Below are 13,705 nucleotides of genomic sequence, written 5' to 3' on the forward strand. Positions count from 1 at the left end.
GCCTTAACAATCCTGAAGGCAGAGTGCTTGGAATCGTGTGAGATGGTGCTCTAGCATGAGCTGAGCCTGTCTGCGGCTTTCGGGATCCATCCCTTAGCCGTTTCCATGATATCGCATACCATATACTCTTAAGTGCATTATGATCCTCGCGGTTATGTGCCAACTCTGGTATCGCTTTATCAAAACATGTCGAGTAAGGTGTCATACGAATTGGAATACTAACCCCTCGCCAATTCTGGCGACGGGGTTAGCATTCCACCCTTCTAGAGGGACACGACATGCCTGTAACCTATAACCCGGTTAAAAGTCAGACAGAGCCTTAGCATCCACAAAATGGATGCTGCCACCGAGACACAAGTCTGCCCTCCTGCTGCTGGGAGTCCTCCCAGAGCAGGAGATAAGGACAAAGGGTTTCCTGCCAGGGGCGGTGCCAGCACCGTCCCAGACAGGGTTTTGTGTATTGTAGGTAGGCAGGGCTTTAGAGGAAGGTGACTGCACGTGGCACCCCGGTGCTCACTGTGCATAGGCTGGCTGGAACCAGTTCCAGGGTCACTCCAGACCCTGTGCTGGGGAAAAGCCCGCCAAGGAAGTGGGTGTAACCACCCCCCTCCTAGTCCCACCCATAGGGCAGGACTTAGTCGCGTGCCAGCCCCTTTTTACAGGATAAAGGTAGAGACTGGCCCCCTTCCAAATCAGATCATCTTTGAATCCTGAAACTACTTTCTGCGAAAGGAACTCAAGACTTCTTCCTAAGATTTCTCCCTTGTGACTAAGGAGTAGTCACCCTGCATCCGCAGGCACCATCTAAGAACACTGCGGTCTGCTGTAAGTCCTTCCTCCGGAATCCGACTGCCCAGCTCGACGAGAACCGGCTTCCCTGGCACCTCTGACCTCTACCCACCTCTACAGCCCAGCTGAGAACCGTGGGTGCGACGAGACCTCAAGGGACCGGCCATCTGCAAGACTGCACGACTTCTTTTCAGCAAGCCCGCCGAGTAATCTACTGGTGAGTGCTTTGGGGTCCGAGAAGCCCCGACTCTGAGCAGCTCCAGCTCCGAAGTGCAGCCCCCCAGCATCTCCACGATCTGCGTGGGGCCCTTCTGCTTTCCGCTGCTCACCGCGTTGTTTGGCTACTAGCCCGTTGGCTTGTGGCCTTCCTGACGACGCCCGACGACATTTCTGCTGCTGGTCTGGTTGCTCCAGACTGGCCCTTGCTCCCTCCCAGAAGAGGAGCACCCTGGACCCTCCTGGTCCACTCAAGACGCCATTTTGAGTCCACCGCGTGGGCTTGAATTAGCCAAGGCTTGTTGCCCAATCCTGGGTAACTTCGACGCCAACGACTTCATCCTTCGTGGGACAGCTCGCACCTCCATCCTGGTCGCCGACAACGCCTCCTGGTCCGAGAGACTGCAGAGCCCAGCAGCGCCCACTCACCTGACTGCGGTGACTTCGCCCGGTGCCATCCTGGTGCCCACTTAATCACTGGCTAGTGATTCAAGAACTTGGTCCCCTCTGCTTTCAGGTTTTCTTCTTCCTTGATCCAGGCTTGGATCCATCGAACTTTCCTTCACTGGTCGCCTGCCAGCAACTTCCTTCTTCCAGGCTCCTGGTCCGGCAACGAGATCCCCGACGTCTTTTCAGACCTATGCAGCTGCAGCCCCTGGGCTAGGTAACTTCGGCACTTCGGTGTCCCAGCATAGCCTCACTATCCTAGGGTCAGGATCCACTGTCGTTTTCTTCCTACCAGGTCGGGTTCGCCCGTGAACACTAACTTTGTGAATTCTAGCTTCCATAGACTTTGTCCCGCATCCCGCGTGAGAGTGCACACTCTGCACCCGAGTCCCCTGGGCCTCCTAGTAGTAATCTAACGATTCCCTAGTCCAGTCCTAGCGATTCCAAAGCCTATTAGAACTGTTACTTACCTGCTAGTAATTCGCATCCCACTTTTAAAGTATATGGTTTTTCGTGCCCCTCGGGCATTTGTGTATAACGTGCTAACTTAAGTATTTTCGTAAGAGTTTTGTTGTGTGCCTAGCACCCTGTCCTCATAAAGAGTACAGGGTTGTTGTGATTCTAATAAATACACTGTTTATTTTCATAACACTTGTGTGGTGTCCTTTCACTGGGTGTTCAAGGGGTAATGTGATGGTAAAACAGCTGGCTTAACACGCCCTCTAGAGTCTTAGCCTTAGACTGCTCGTATCCATGCTACTAGGATAGCTGGTCTATAAGGTTGACTTACAACCAATCATCAATAAGGGTTGTTTGGACTGATATATAGTGATCACTAGAATAGTGAGCACTGCACATCAGGCCAACTTCTCACATTGGTGAGCAGCGGTTGGGATTTGAGCTTGCTGTTGTTTTACCACACATGCCCTAAGAATATCTTGTGAAAGATCACATAAGTACTAAAGGTACATATAACTTAGCTTAGAATACTCTGAGTTCTACTGAACCAGCTGTTGTAGCTCCTAGGGCCTAGCACACCCTAAACTACAACTCTAGCAAGGGATCAGTAGGCAAACATATAGTGTAGGTAAGTGCACCACTTACACCTCACTAGAAAAGCATGTCGACTCAGGGGGACTCTACTGAGACTCCCCTGGTCAGTGTTGACCCTCCACAGGTCACTTCAAGATATGCAGCTCTCAATTTTCAGGAGATGAGGCAACTCTGTGTCTCCAGGAAACTGAAGCAGGGGTCTAACCCCACCCTTCCCTTTCTGATAGGTCTCTTAGAGACATATGATGCCAGAAAGCTCTCTCAGTTACATGAGAGCATGCCAGCCTTAGAGGGAACCTCTGGGGATCCAGACCTCCCCAACACTGATTCAGCAGTTGAGGAGGAGGATGAGGAGGTACTCTCTGGGGATGAGGTAGACAAGGGTCTTGAGGTAGTCAGAAGGCTAACTAGGACCAACTTAGACTTACTTGGGCTAGGATCTGGGGGCCCCCCAGTACTAACCCGAAGTGGGCCTAACCTTGGAGTTAGGAGAGATAGATCTCTTTCTAGGGACTCCAATAGATCTCTGCACTCTAATGCCTCTTCTCAGGGGAGAAGGAATCCTCCACAGAGGAGGTTTACTTCCCCTCAGAGAAAGGAGCATGAAGCTAGGATGAGACAAGCTGAACTGAGGATTGAAAGGGAAGAAATTGCCCTGGCCAAAGAGAAGCTTGCCCTGGCAAGAGAGCAGCAGATGAGTGGGCTAGCTCCCACTGGTGGCAGCAATCTCCCAAGAGATAGAGAGAAGGGTTTAGATACTAAACACCTGACTAAAATAGTGCCCCCCTTTAAGCAAGGGGATGACATCCAGAAATGGATGGCTGCTCTGGAGAGGGCCTGCACTGTGCAGAACATTCCCCAGAGTCAGTGGGCAGCTATACTGTGGCTCTCCTTTGATGGTAAAGGTAGAGATAAGCTCCTCACTACAAGAGTGGAGGATGCTAACAATTACCAGGTCCTGAAGAATACACTGGTTGATGGGTTTGGTTTAACCACTGAGCAGTACAGGTTGCTGTTCAGAGACACCCAGAAAACTCAGTCTCAGGACTGGTCTGATTTTGTGGATTGTGCCACTAAGGCTTTGGAGGGCTGGTTGCTGGGTAGCAAGGTTACAGATTACACAGGATTGTATAATCTAATGATGAGAGAACAAATTTTGAACAATTGTCAGAACCAGTTGCTGCACCAGCACCTTGTTGATTCAGATCTGACCTCTCCCCAAGAATTGGGAAAGAAGGCAGACAAATGGGTCAGGACAAGGATCAAGCAGAACCAGAACCAGAACCAGGGTGGTCAGAAGAAAGCAGACCAGAAGGGTAATGTCAAGAATGAGCAAAATGACCAGAAGTCTTCACCAGGTCCCCAACAAACCAAAGAGGGTGGGGGTCAGGCTTCCCAGAAGAAGAAGGCTCAAGAAGGCCAGTCCAAAAGGTGGTGCCAGTACTGCAAAAGTAAATCTCACTGGTTTAGTGAGTGCACCAAAAGAGGAGGAGGACAAACTCCTACCACTACAGCTCCTAAGGCAACTGCACCCCCTAGTACAGTCAGTAGTGGTAGTGTCACTCCCAAGGCATTAGTTGGGTTAACCATGGGTACTGAGGGGTCTGACAACTTAGTTGGCACACTCACTCAGGCTGTCCTTGTCTGTACAGGGGATGTGGATATGTCCCCTGAAATAAGTCCCAATACTTTGGGCAAATACAGGCAGACACCTTTGATTAATGGCAAAATGGCTCAGGCCTATAGGGACACTTGTGCCAGTGTCACCATGGTGACACCTAACTTTGTGGACCCTGGACAGATCATGCCAGGTACTGATTTCCTGGTGACCAATGCCAGCAATGTCACTACTAGTCATAGTGTGGCAATTGTAGCTTTCTCCTGGGGTGGAGTGAAGGGACAAAAGAAAGTTGTAGTCAGTTCAGACCTCCCAGTTGATTGTTTGTTGGGCAATGATTTGGAGTCATCACAATGGTCAGAAGTGGAGCAGAGGACTCACATGGAGATGTTAGGCTTGCCAGCACATGTGCTTGCTGTGACTAGGTCACAGGCCAGAAGATGCCCCACTGAACAGGTGCTGGATCCTGAAATTATGGACCAGACACCTCCCAAGAAGAAGAGCAGTAAGGGTAAGGCTTTGCCTTCCCCCTTGCCCCAGGTTGAGGATCAAGTCTCTGAGGAGGCTGATCTAGCAGAGCTGAGGGAAACTGAGCCTAAAGAGCTTGAACTTGATCAAGTTGAGTTTCTGGGCTCAGGGGGACCCTCCAGAGCAGACCTGGGGAAGGAACAGTTGAGCTGCCCTTCCCTTGAACCCCTCAGACAGCAGGCTGCTGCTGAGGCTGCAGGGAATGCCACAGGTGCCCACAGGGTATACTGGGAAGATGGACTCCTGTACTCTGAGTCAAGAGACCCCAAGCCTGGTGCAACCAGGAGGCTGGTCATCCCCTTGTCTCTGAGAGGTTTCCTTCTCACCTTGGCCCATGAGATTCCCCTTGCAGGTCATTTAGGTCAGACAAAGACTTGGGACAGGCTTGTCTCACACTTTCACTGGCCCCATATGAATGAGAATACCAAGGAGTTTTGTCGCTCATGTGTCACTTGCCAAGCCAGTGGTAAGTCAGGTGGCACAACAAAGGCCCCCCTTATACCACTACCTGTGGTGGGGGTTCCCTTTGAAAGAGTGGGGATTGACATTGTTGGTCCAATGGAACCCCAGACAGCATCAGGACACAAGTTTATACTGGTGGTGGTGGACCATGCCACCAGGTATCCTGAGGCTATTCCCCTTAGGACCACTACAGCCCCTGTAGTGGCAAGAGCCCTAGTTGGAGTGTTCTCCAGAGTGGGTTTCCCTAAGGAGGTCGTTTCTGACAGAGGTACAAACTTCATGTCAGGATATCTGACTGCCATGTGGAAAGAGTGTGGTGTGAACTACAAGTTCACCACACCCTATCATCCACAATGCAATGGGCTTGTTGAGAGATTCAACAGGACCCTGAAAGGGATGATTCATGGACTACCTGAACCTCTTAGGAGAAGATGGGATGTCCTGATCCCCTGCCTCTTGTTTGCTTACAGAGAGGTCCCACAGAAGGGGGTTGGCTACAGCCCTTTTGAGCTTCTGTATGGGCATCCTGTAAGAGGACCCCTGTGTTTGGTGAAGGAAGGATGGGAGAGACCTCTCAAAAAGCCTGCAACCAACATAGTGGACTATGTACTTGGTCTCCGCTCCAGGATGGCTGAGTATATGGAGAAGGCATCTAAAAACCTTGAGGCCAGCCAGGAACTTCAAAAAGCTTGGCATGACCAAAAGGCTGTACTGACTGTGTACCAGCCAGGACAGAAGGTGTGGGTGCTGGAGCCAGTGGCCCCAGCAGCTCTGAAAGACAAATGGTCTGGGCCCCACACCATCATTGAGCAAAAGGGAGAGGTTACCTACTTGGTGGACCTTGGAACTCCCAGGAGCCCTCTCAGAGTGCTCCATGTTAACAGGCTCAAAGCATATGTTGACAGGAAGGACATGAGCTTGCTCATGGCCACAGATGAGGGACAAGAGGAAGAGAGTGACCCTCTCCCAGACCTGCTCACTCAGAATCCTGATGATGGATCAGTTGATGGTGTTGTCTTTTGTGGCAGCCTCACTGAACATCAGCAACAGGATTGCAGGCAAGTTCTGCAATCCTTTCGACATATGTTCTCTCTGACACCCAGCCAAACTGATTGGTGTACCCATGATGTTGACACTGGAGACAGTCTGCCTGTCAAGAGTAAAATCTACAGACAGCCTGATCATGTTAGAGACTGCATAAAAACTGAAGTGCAGAAAATGTTGGAACTGGGAGTCATTGAGCCCTCAGATAGCCCTTGGGCTAGCCCAGTAGTTCTAGTGCCAAAGCCTCACACCCAGGGTGGTAAGAGAGAGATGAGGTTTTGCGTAGACTACAGAGGCCTCAATGCAGTCACTAAGACTGATGCCCACCCAATACCAAGAGCAGATGAGCTTATAGATAGATTGGCTTCTGCCAACTTCTTAAGCACATTTGATTTGACAGCTGGGTATTGGCAAATCAGGTTAGCTGAGGAAGCCAAACCTAAGACAGCATTTTCTACCCCTGGAGGGCATTATCAATTTGTGGTAATGCCCTTTGGACTGAAAAATGCACCTGCCACCTTCCAAAGGTTGGTGAATCAAGTCCTCACTGGGCTGGATGACTTCTGTGCAGCTTATCTTGACGATATTGCTGTCTTTAGCTCCACCTGGGAGGATCACCTGGTCCACCTGAGGAAAGTGTTAGAGGCCCTGCAAAAGGCAGGCCTCACTATCAAGGCCACAAAGTGCCAGATAGGGCAGTCACAGGTTGTATACCTGGGCCACCTTGTAGGTGGAGGCCAGGTTCAGCCACTGGAGAGTAAGATACAGGCCATCAAGGACTGGACTCCTCCAATCACCCAGACTCAGGTTCGAGCTTTCTTGGGCCTGACTGGGTACTATAGGAAGTTTGTCAGAAATTATGGGTCCATAGTGACCCCCCTTAATGACCTGACAAGCAAGAAGATGCCAAAGAAAGTTCAGTGGACAGCAAGCTGTCAGAAAGCATTCAATGACCTAAAGCAGGCCATGTGCACAGCACCTATCCTCAAGAGTCCAGATTACTCCAAGCCATTCATTGTCCAAACAGATGCTTCTGAGTTGGGTGTGGGAGCTGTTCTGTCTCAACTGAATTTTGATGGTAATGATCAGCCTATTGCTTTCATTAGTAGAAGGTTGACACCCAGAGAGAAAAATTGGTCAGCTATTGAGAGGGAGGCCTTTGCTGTGGTCTGGGCCCTGAAGAAGCTGAGGGCCTACTTGTTTGGCACTCACTTCACCATTCAGACAGACCATAAGCCCCTCTTGTGGCTAAATCAGATGAAGGGTGAAAACCCCAAACTGCTTAGGTGGTCCATTTCCCTACAGGGGATGGATTTTACAGTGGAGCATAGACCTGGGACTGATCACAGCAATGCTGATGGGCTCTCCAGGTATTTCCACTTAGAGCAAGAAGACTCACCTGGTCAAGGTTAGTTTATTGTCCCAAAGTTTGGGGGGGGGTCATGTAGGAGAGTAGGGTCTGCAATCCTATGATCACCCCGATTTTTGCTTTTTGCTGCACTGGTTTACGACTTTCCCTGGCTGTGGGCCTGCTAATCAGACCCACAGCCTAGCTGTTCTCTCTATCCAAATTGTACTTAGGTACTGAATTGGCACTGGGCCCTCTCCAAGTCCCTGTACCCAGGGCTGAGGTGCACCCAGAAGTCTCCCAGGGGCTGAAGCATGTATTATGCCACCCCTGAACTAAAACTGACACAACTGGCTGCACGACAGCTGGGGCAAGGTGGTGTACTCACCCCTTGCTTTAGATATAGTATACCTATATCTAACCCTAAAATGGACACACAGATCTCCTATCAGTCACTCCTATGGCAGGCCTTAACAATCCTGAAGGCAGAGTGCTTGGAATCGTGTGAGATGGTGCTCTAGCATGAGCTGAGCCTGTCTGCGGCTTTCGGGATCCATCCCTTAGCCGTTTCCATGATATCGCATACCATATACTCTTAAGTGCATTATAATCCTCGCGGTTATGTGCCAACTCTGGTATCGCTTTATCAAAACATGTCGAGTAAGGTGTCATACGAATTGGAATACTAACCCCTCGCCAATTCTGGCGACGGGGTTAGCATTCCACCCTTCTAGAGGGACACGACATGCCTGTAACCTATAACCCGGTTAAAAGTCAGACAGAGCCTTAGCATCCACAAAATGGATGCTGCCACCGAGACACAAGTCTGCCCTCCTGCTGCTGGGAGTCCTCCCAGAGCAGGAGATAAGGACAAAGGGTTTCCTGCCAGGGGCGGTGCCAGCACCGTCCCAGACAGGGTTTTGTGTATTGTAGGTAGGCAGGGCTTTAGAGGAAGGTGACTGCACGTGGCACCCCGGTGCTCACTGTGCATAGGCTGGCTGGAACCAGTTCCAGGGTCACTCCAGACCCTGTGCTGGGGAAAAGCCCGCCAAGGAAGTGGGTGTAACCACCCCCCTCCTAGTCCCACCCATAGGGCAGGACTTAGTCGCGTGCCAGCCCCTTTTTACAGGATAAAGGTAGAGACTGGCCCCCTTCCAAATCATATCATCTTTGAATCCTGAAACTACTTTCTGCGAAAGGAACTCAAGACTTCTTCCTAAGATTTCTCCCTTGTGACTAAGGAGTAGTCACCCTGCATCCGCAGGCACCATCTAAGAACACTGCGGTCTGCTGTAAGTCCTTCCTCCGGAATCCGACTGCCCAGCTCGACGAGAACCGGCTTCCCTGGCACCTCTGACCTCTACCCACCTCTACAGCCCAGCTGAGAACCGTGGGTGCGACGAGACCTCAAGGGACCGGCCATCTGCAAGACTGCACGACTTCTTTTCAGCAAGCCCGCCGAGTAATCTACTGGTGAGTGCTTTGGGGTCCGAGAAGCCCCGACTCTGAGCAGCTCCAGCTCCGAAGTGCAGCCCCCCAGCATCTCCACGATCTGCGTGGGGCCCTTCTGCTTTCCGCTGCTCACCGCGTTGTTTGGCTACTAGCCCGTTGGCTTGTGGCCTTCCTGACGACGCCCGACGACATTTCTGCTGCTGGTCTGGTTGCTCCAGACTGGCCCTTGCTCCCTCCCAGAAGAGGAGCACCCTGGACCCTCCTGGTCCACTCAAGACGCCATTTTGAGTCCACCGCGTGGGCTTGAATTAGCCAAGGCTTGTTGCCCAATCCTGGGTAACTTCGACGCCAACGACTTCATCCTTCGTGGGACAGCTCGCACCTCCATCCTGGTCGCCGACAACGCCTCCTGGTCCGAGAGACTGCAGAGCCCAGCAGCGCCCACTCACCTGACTGCGGTGACTTCGCCCGGTGCCATCCTGGTGCCCACTTAATCACTGGCTAGTGATTCAAGAACTTGGTCCCCTCTGCTTTCAGGTTTTCTTCTTCCTTGATCCAGGCTTGGATCCATCGAACTTTCCTTCACTGGTCGCCTGCCAGCAACTTCCTTCTTCCAGGCTCCTGGTCCGGCAACGAGATCCCCGACGTCTTTTCAGACCTATGCAGCTGCAGCCCCTGGGCTAGGTAACTTCGGCACTTCGGTGTCCCAGCATAGCCTCACTATCCTAGGGTCAGGATCCACTGTCGTTTTCTTCCTACCAGGTCGGGTTCGCCCGTGAACACTAACTTTGTGAATTCTAGCTTCCATAGACTTTGTCCCGCATCCCGCGTGAGAGTGCACACTCTGCACCCGAGTCCCCTGGGCCTCCTAGTAGTAATCTAACGATTCCCTAGTCCAGTCCTAGCGATTCCAAAGCCTATTAGAACTGTTACTTACCTGCTAGTAATTCGCATCCCACTTTTAAAGTATATGGTTTTTCGTGCCCCTCGGGCATTTGTGTATAACGTGCTAACTTAAGTATTTTCGTAAGAGTTTTGTTGTGTGCCTAGCACCCTGTCCTCATAAAGAGTACAGGGTTGTTGTGATTCTAATAAATACACTGTTTATTTTCATAACACTTGTGTAGTGTCCTTTCACTGGGTGTTCAAGGGGTAATGTGATGGTAAAACAGCTGGCTTAACACGCCCTCTAGAGTCTTAGCCTTAGACTGCTCGTATCCATGCTACTAGGATAGCTGGTCTATAAGGTTGACTTACAACCAATCATCAATAAGGGTTGTTTGGACTGATATATAGTGATCACTAGAATAGTGAGCACTGCACATCAGGCCAACTTCTCACAATGTGGCTATTGACTCAATTTCAAAGCAGCTTTGGGCCGTTCAAGTGGCTGGTGAATAGCACTTTCTCTTTGTACTCATTAAAGGTCTAAAGAGTTCTTCATAGGTACTGCTCTGTATGGATTGTTCAAAGATCTGTTGGAAATGCTTATAATGGGATAAATAAATTGAGGGCATGCCTTTTCGGTACCCCACTTGCATGGCTGTCTGGCTTGTGGACGGTGCTGCAAATGCAAGTCAGGATGGCCGAGTGGTCTAAGGCGCTGCGTTCAGGTCGCAGTCTCTTCTGGAGGCGTGGGTTCAAATCCCACTTCCGACAAACCTGTGTTTAATCTTCTTTTTTCTTGAGGGAGAAAATCAGATCATTTCCCTCATATGGGCTTATATGGTTGTCTTTTTGAAAAAGTGCAGTGAGTTTTTTCTTGCTATAGCCACTCATGGCCTAAGATGAGTGTTTTTTTTGTTCACACTATCTTTCTCACTATGTAGATGAACAAGCAACATGTGGTCAGGTTGGCTGAGTGGTCTAAGGCGCTGCGTTAAGGCCGCAGTCTCTCCTGGAGGCGTGGGTTCGAATCCCACTTCTGACAAAACTTTAAGTCCATTTTGTCTCTGCGTTCCTTCAGAATCTCAGCTAAAAATTGGCAGTGCATATAATATCTGAATAAGTACCAAACTTCAGTTTCAACTGCAAATGAATTTGCCCAATTCTGTCTTCAAGCTCGTATAATATTCTTCTAGCACTAGTGGTGTTTTATGTGTTTTTTGGGGGGTGCCTAAAAAATCCCTTTTATTGAAGAAATGGCTTACATTCAGTCTTGTGATATTTTTGGTTTCCAATAAGTAGATTTTTAATTTTATGTAACCTCATTTTCTAATGATCCATTCAAGAGATGTTTCCACTATGAAATGAAGAGCAAGGGGAAAGAGCACAAATGATAGAGCCAGTGAGTGAGATGGGGTGTTGAGGAAGGAGAGAATGAAACAAAGACAGAGTGAGTGAACGGCAGGTATGCATAGAAGAGGAGACTAGAAGTGAAGGTGACTTGCTTTTCCCTGCTCTTGACCTCCCACCCATCTCAAACCAATCACAAACATACCTTCTATGCAACGTTGGTATGCAGAACTTCACTCCTCAGCCAGTGAGGGTGAGTCCCAAGCCAGGGGCTAGAGAGCAAAAGAATGGATGTGCTCAGACGTTCCTTGCTAGGGACAGTTGATCTGAAACAAGGCCTGCTCTCTTGTTTCCAGCAAGGATCTAGAAATTCTGCATGAATCTGCAAGGCACATTGACAGCATAAATTTGCATAAACTGCCCCACCTTCTGCCTTCCTACTTCCTGAGCAGTAGTTGTTTGTGTATAAAGAGAGAGGTCGCAGGCAAGATAATTTTGTGAGTAGGATACAGAACCCTAAATAGCTGGTGAGAGGTATAAGTTATTCTAAAAGCATAAAAACAGTACACCTGTGAAATGAAATGCTTTCATATGTGATCTTCTGTGTTTATTGTCCTGTGCAAAAAGTTGCACCTTGTGTTTGAAGGTTGAAATTATTTCAAGCTTGCATGGACGCAGAAATTTCTGAGTGACTTTTATACATTTCTTAGGACTCTTCACTGTAAGGATGGCCGAGTGGTCTAAGGCGCTGTGTCTAGGCTGCAATCTCCTCTGGAGGCGTGGGTTCGAATCCCTCTTCTGAAATGGCTTTTGGAGATATAATCTTCTTCATCAGGATACCATCTGATGGAAGTTGCATCTGTTCGTCTTTACCTGGGACGTTATTCCGTCCTCGTCTAGTCAAGAGAGCTTGGGTTTCTCATATATTTCTGTTGTACAAAGTCTTGCTGATAAAGTGCAATCCTTACCAAATGAGCTTAGGACCCATGTAAGAGCTCATCTAGAAGAGTCATGCTCTTGTATTCCCTGGCCAGACAGGCCATGCAAATTTGGAAGAATGCCAAGCACCTGGTAGACAGCTGTACTCCAGCACACTTACAGCAATGTCCTCAGGGCTGTGATCAGGGGCTGCTTAGATTTGCGTATTCCACCCTATGTTGTGACATTGAGCTCCCTTGTTGAATTTGCTTTAGTCAGCCAAGATGTGGCTGTTGACTCAATTTCAAAGCAGCTTTGGGCCGTTCAAGTGGCTGGTGAATAGCACTTTCTCTTTGTACGCTTTAAAGGTCTAAAGAGTTCTTCATAGGTACTGCTCTGTATGGATTGTTCAAAGATCTGTTGGAAATGCTTATAACGGGATAAATAAATTGAGGGCATGCCTTTTCGGTACCAAACTTGCATGGCTGTCTGGCTTGTGGAAGGTGCTGCAAATGCAAGTCAGGATGGCCGAGTGGTCTAAGGCGCTGCGTTCAGGTCGCAGTCTCTTCTGGAGGCGTGGGTTCAAATCCCACTTCTGACAAACCTGTGTTTAATCTTCTTTTTTCTTGAGGGAGAAAATCAGATCATTTCCCTCACATGGGCTTATATGGTTGTCTTTTTGGAAAAGTGCAGTGAGTTTTTTTCTTGCTATAGCCACTCATGGCCTAAGATATGTGTTTTTTTTGTTCACACTATCTTTCTCACTATGTAGATGAACAAGCAACATGTGGTCAGGATGGCCGAGTGGTCTAAGGCGCTGCGTTAAGGCCGCAGTCTCTCCTGGAGGCGTGGGTTCGAATCCCACTTCTGACAAAACTTTAAGTCCATTTTGCCTCTGCGTTCCTTCAGAATCTCAGCAAAAAATTGGCAGTGCATATAATATCTGAATAAGTACCAAACTTCAGTTTCAACTGCAAATGAATTTGCCCAATTCTGTCTTCAAGCTCGTATAATATTGTTCTAGCACTAGTGGTGTTTTATGTGTTTTTTGGGGGGTGCCTAAAAAATCCCTTTTATTGAAGAAATGTCTTACATTCAGTCTTGTGATATTTTTGGTTTCCAATAAGTAGATTTTTAATTTTATGTAACCTCATTTTCTAATGATCCATTCAAGAGATGTTTCCACTATGAAATGAAGAGCAAGGGGAAAGAGCACAAATGATAGAGCCAGTGAGTGAGATGGGGCGTTGAGGAAGGAGAGAATGAAACAAAGACAGAGTGAGTGAACGGCAGGTAGGCATAGAAGAGGAGACTAGAAGTGAAGGTGACTTGCTTTTCCCTGCTCTTGACCTCCCACCCATCTCAAACCAATCACAAACATACCTTCTATGCAATGTTGGTATGCAGAACTTCACTCCTCAGCCAGTGAGGGTGAGTCCCAAGCCAGGGGCTAGAGAGCAAAAGAATGGATGTGCTCAGACGTTCCTTGCTAGGGACAGTTGATCTGAAACAAGGCCTGCTCTCTTGTTTCCAACAAGGATCTAGAAATTCTGCATGAATCTGCAAGGCACATTGACAGCATAAATTTGCATAAA

General features: G+C 49.0%; 3 non-coding genes across 3 annotated transcripts; all 3 read left to right on the forward strand.

Annotated features, from left to right (window-relative positions):
• The first annotated feature begins 10,533 nt into the window (after positions 1-10,533).
• Positions 10,534-10,616, forward strand: TRNAL-CAG (transfer RNA leucine (anticodon CAG)). The gene has a single exon. It is a non-coding gene; the product is annotated as a tRNA-Leu (tRNA).
• A 2,012-nt stretch (positions 10,617-12,628) lies between these two features.
• TRNAL-CAG (transfer RNA leucine (anticodon CAG)) lies at positions 12,629-12,711 on the forward strand. Its single transcript has one exon. It is a non-coding gene; the product is annotated as a tRNA-Leu (tRNA).
• A 189-nt stretch (positions 12,712-12,900) lies between these two features.
• On the forward strand, positions 12,901-12,983 carry TRNAL-AAG (transfer RNA leucine (anticodon AAG)). Its single transcript has one exon. It is a non-coding gene; the product is annotated as a tRNA-Leu (tRNA).
• The last annotated feature ends 722 nt before the right edge of the window (positions 12,984-13,705 follow it).

The sequence above is a fragment of the Lissotriton helveticus genome, chromosome 8 (assembly GCF_964261635.1).
Source record: "Lissotriton helveticus chromosome 8, aLisHel1.1, whole genome shotgun sequence".
Taxonomy (NCBI): Eukaryota; Metazoa; Chordata; class Amphibia; order Caudata; family Salamandridae; genus Lissotriton; species Lissotriton helveticus.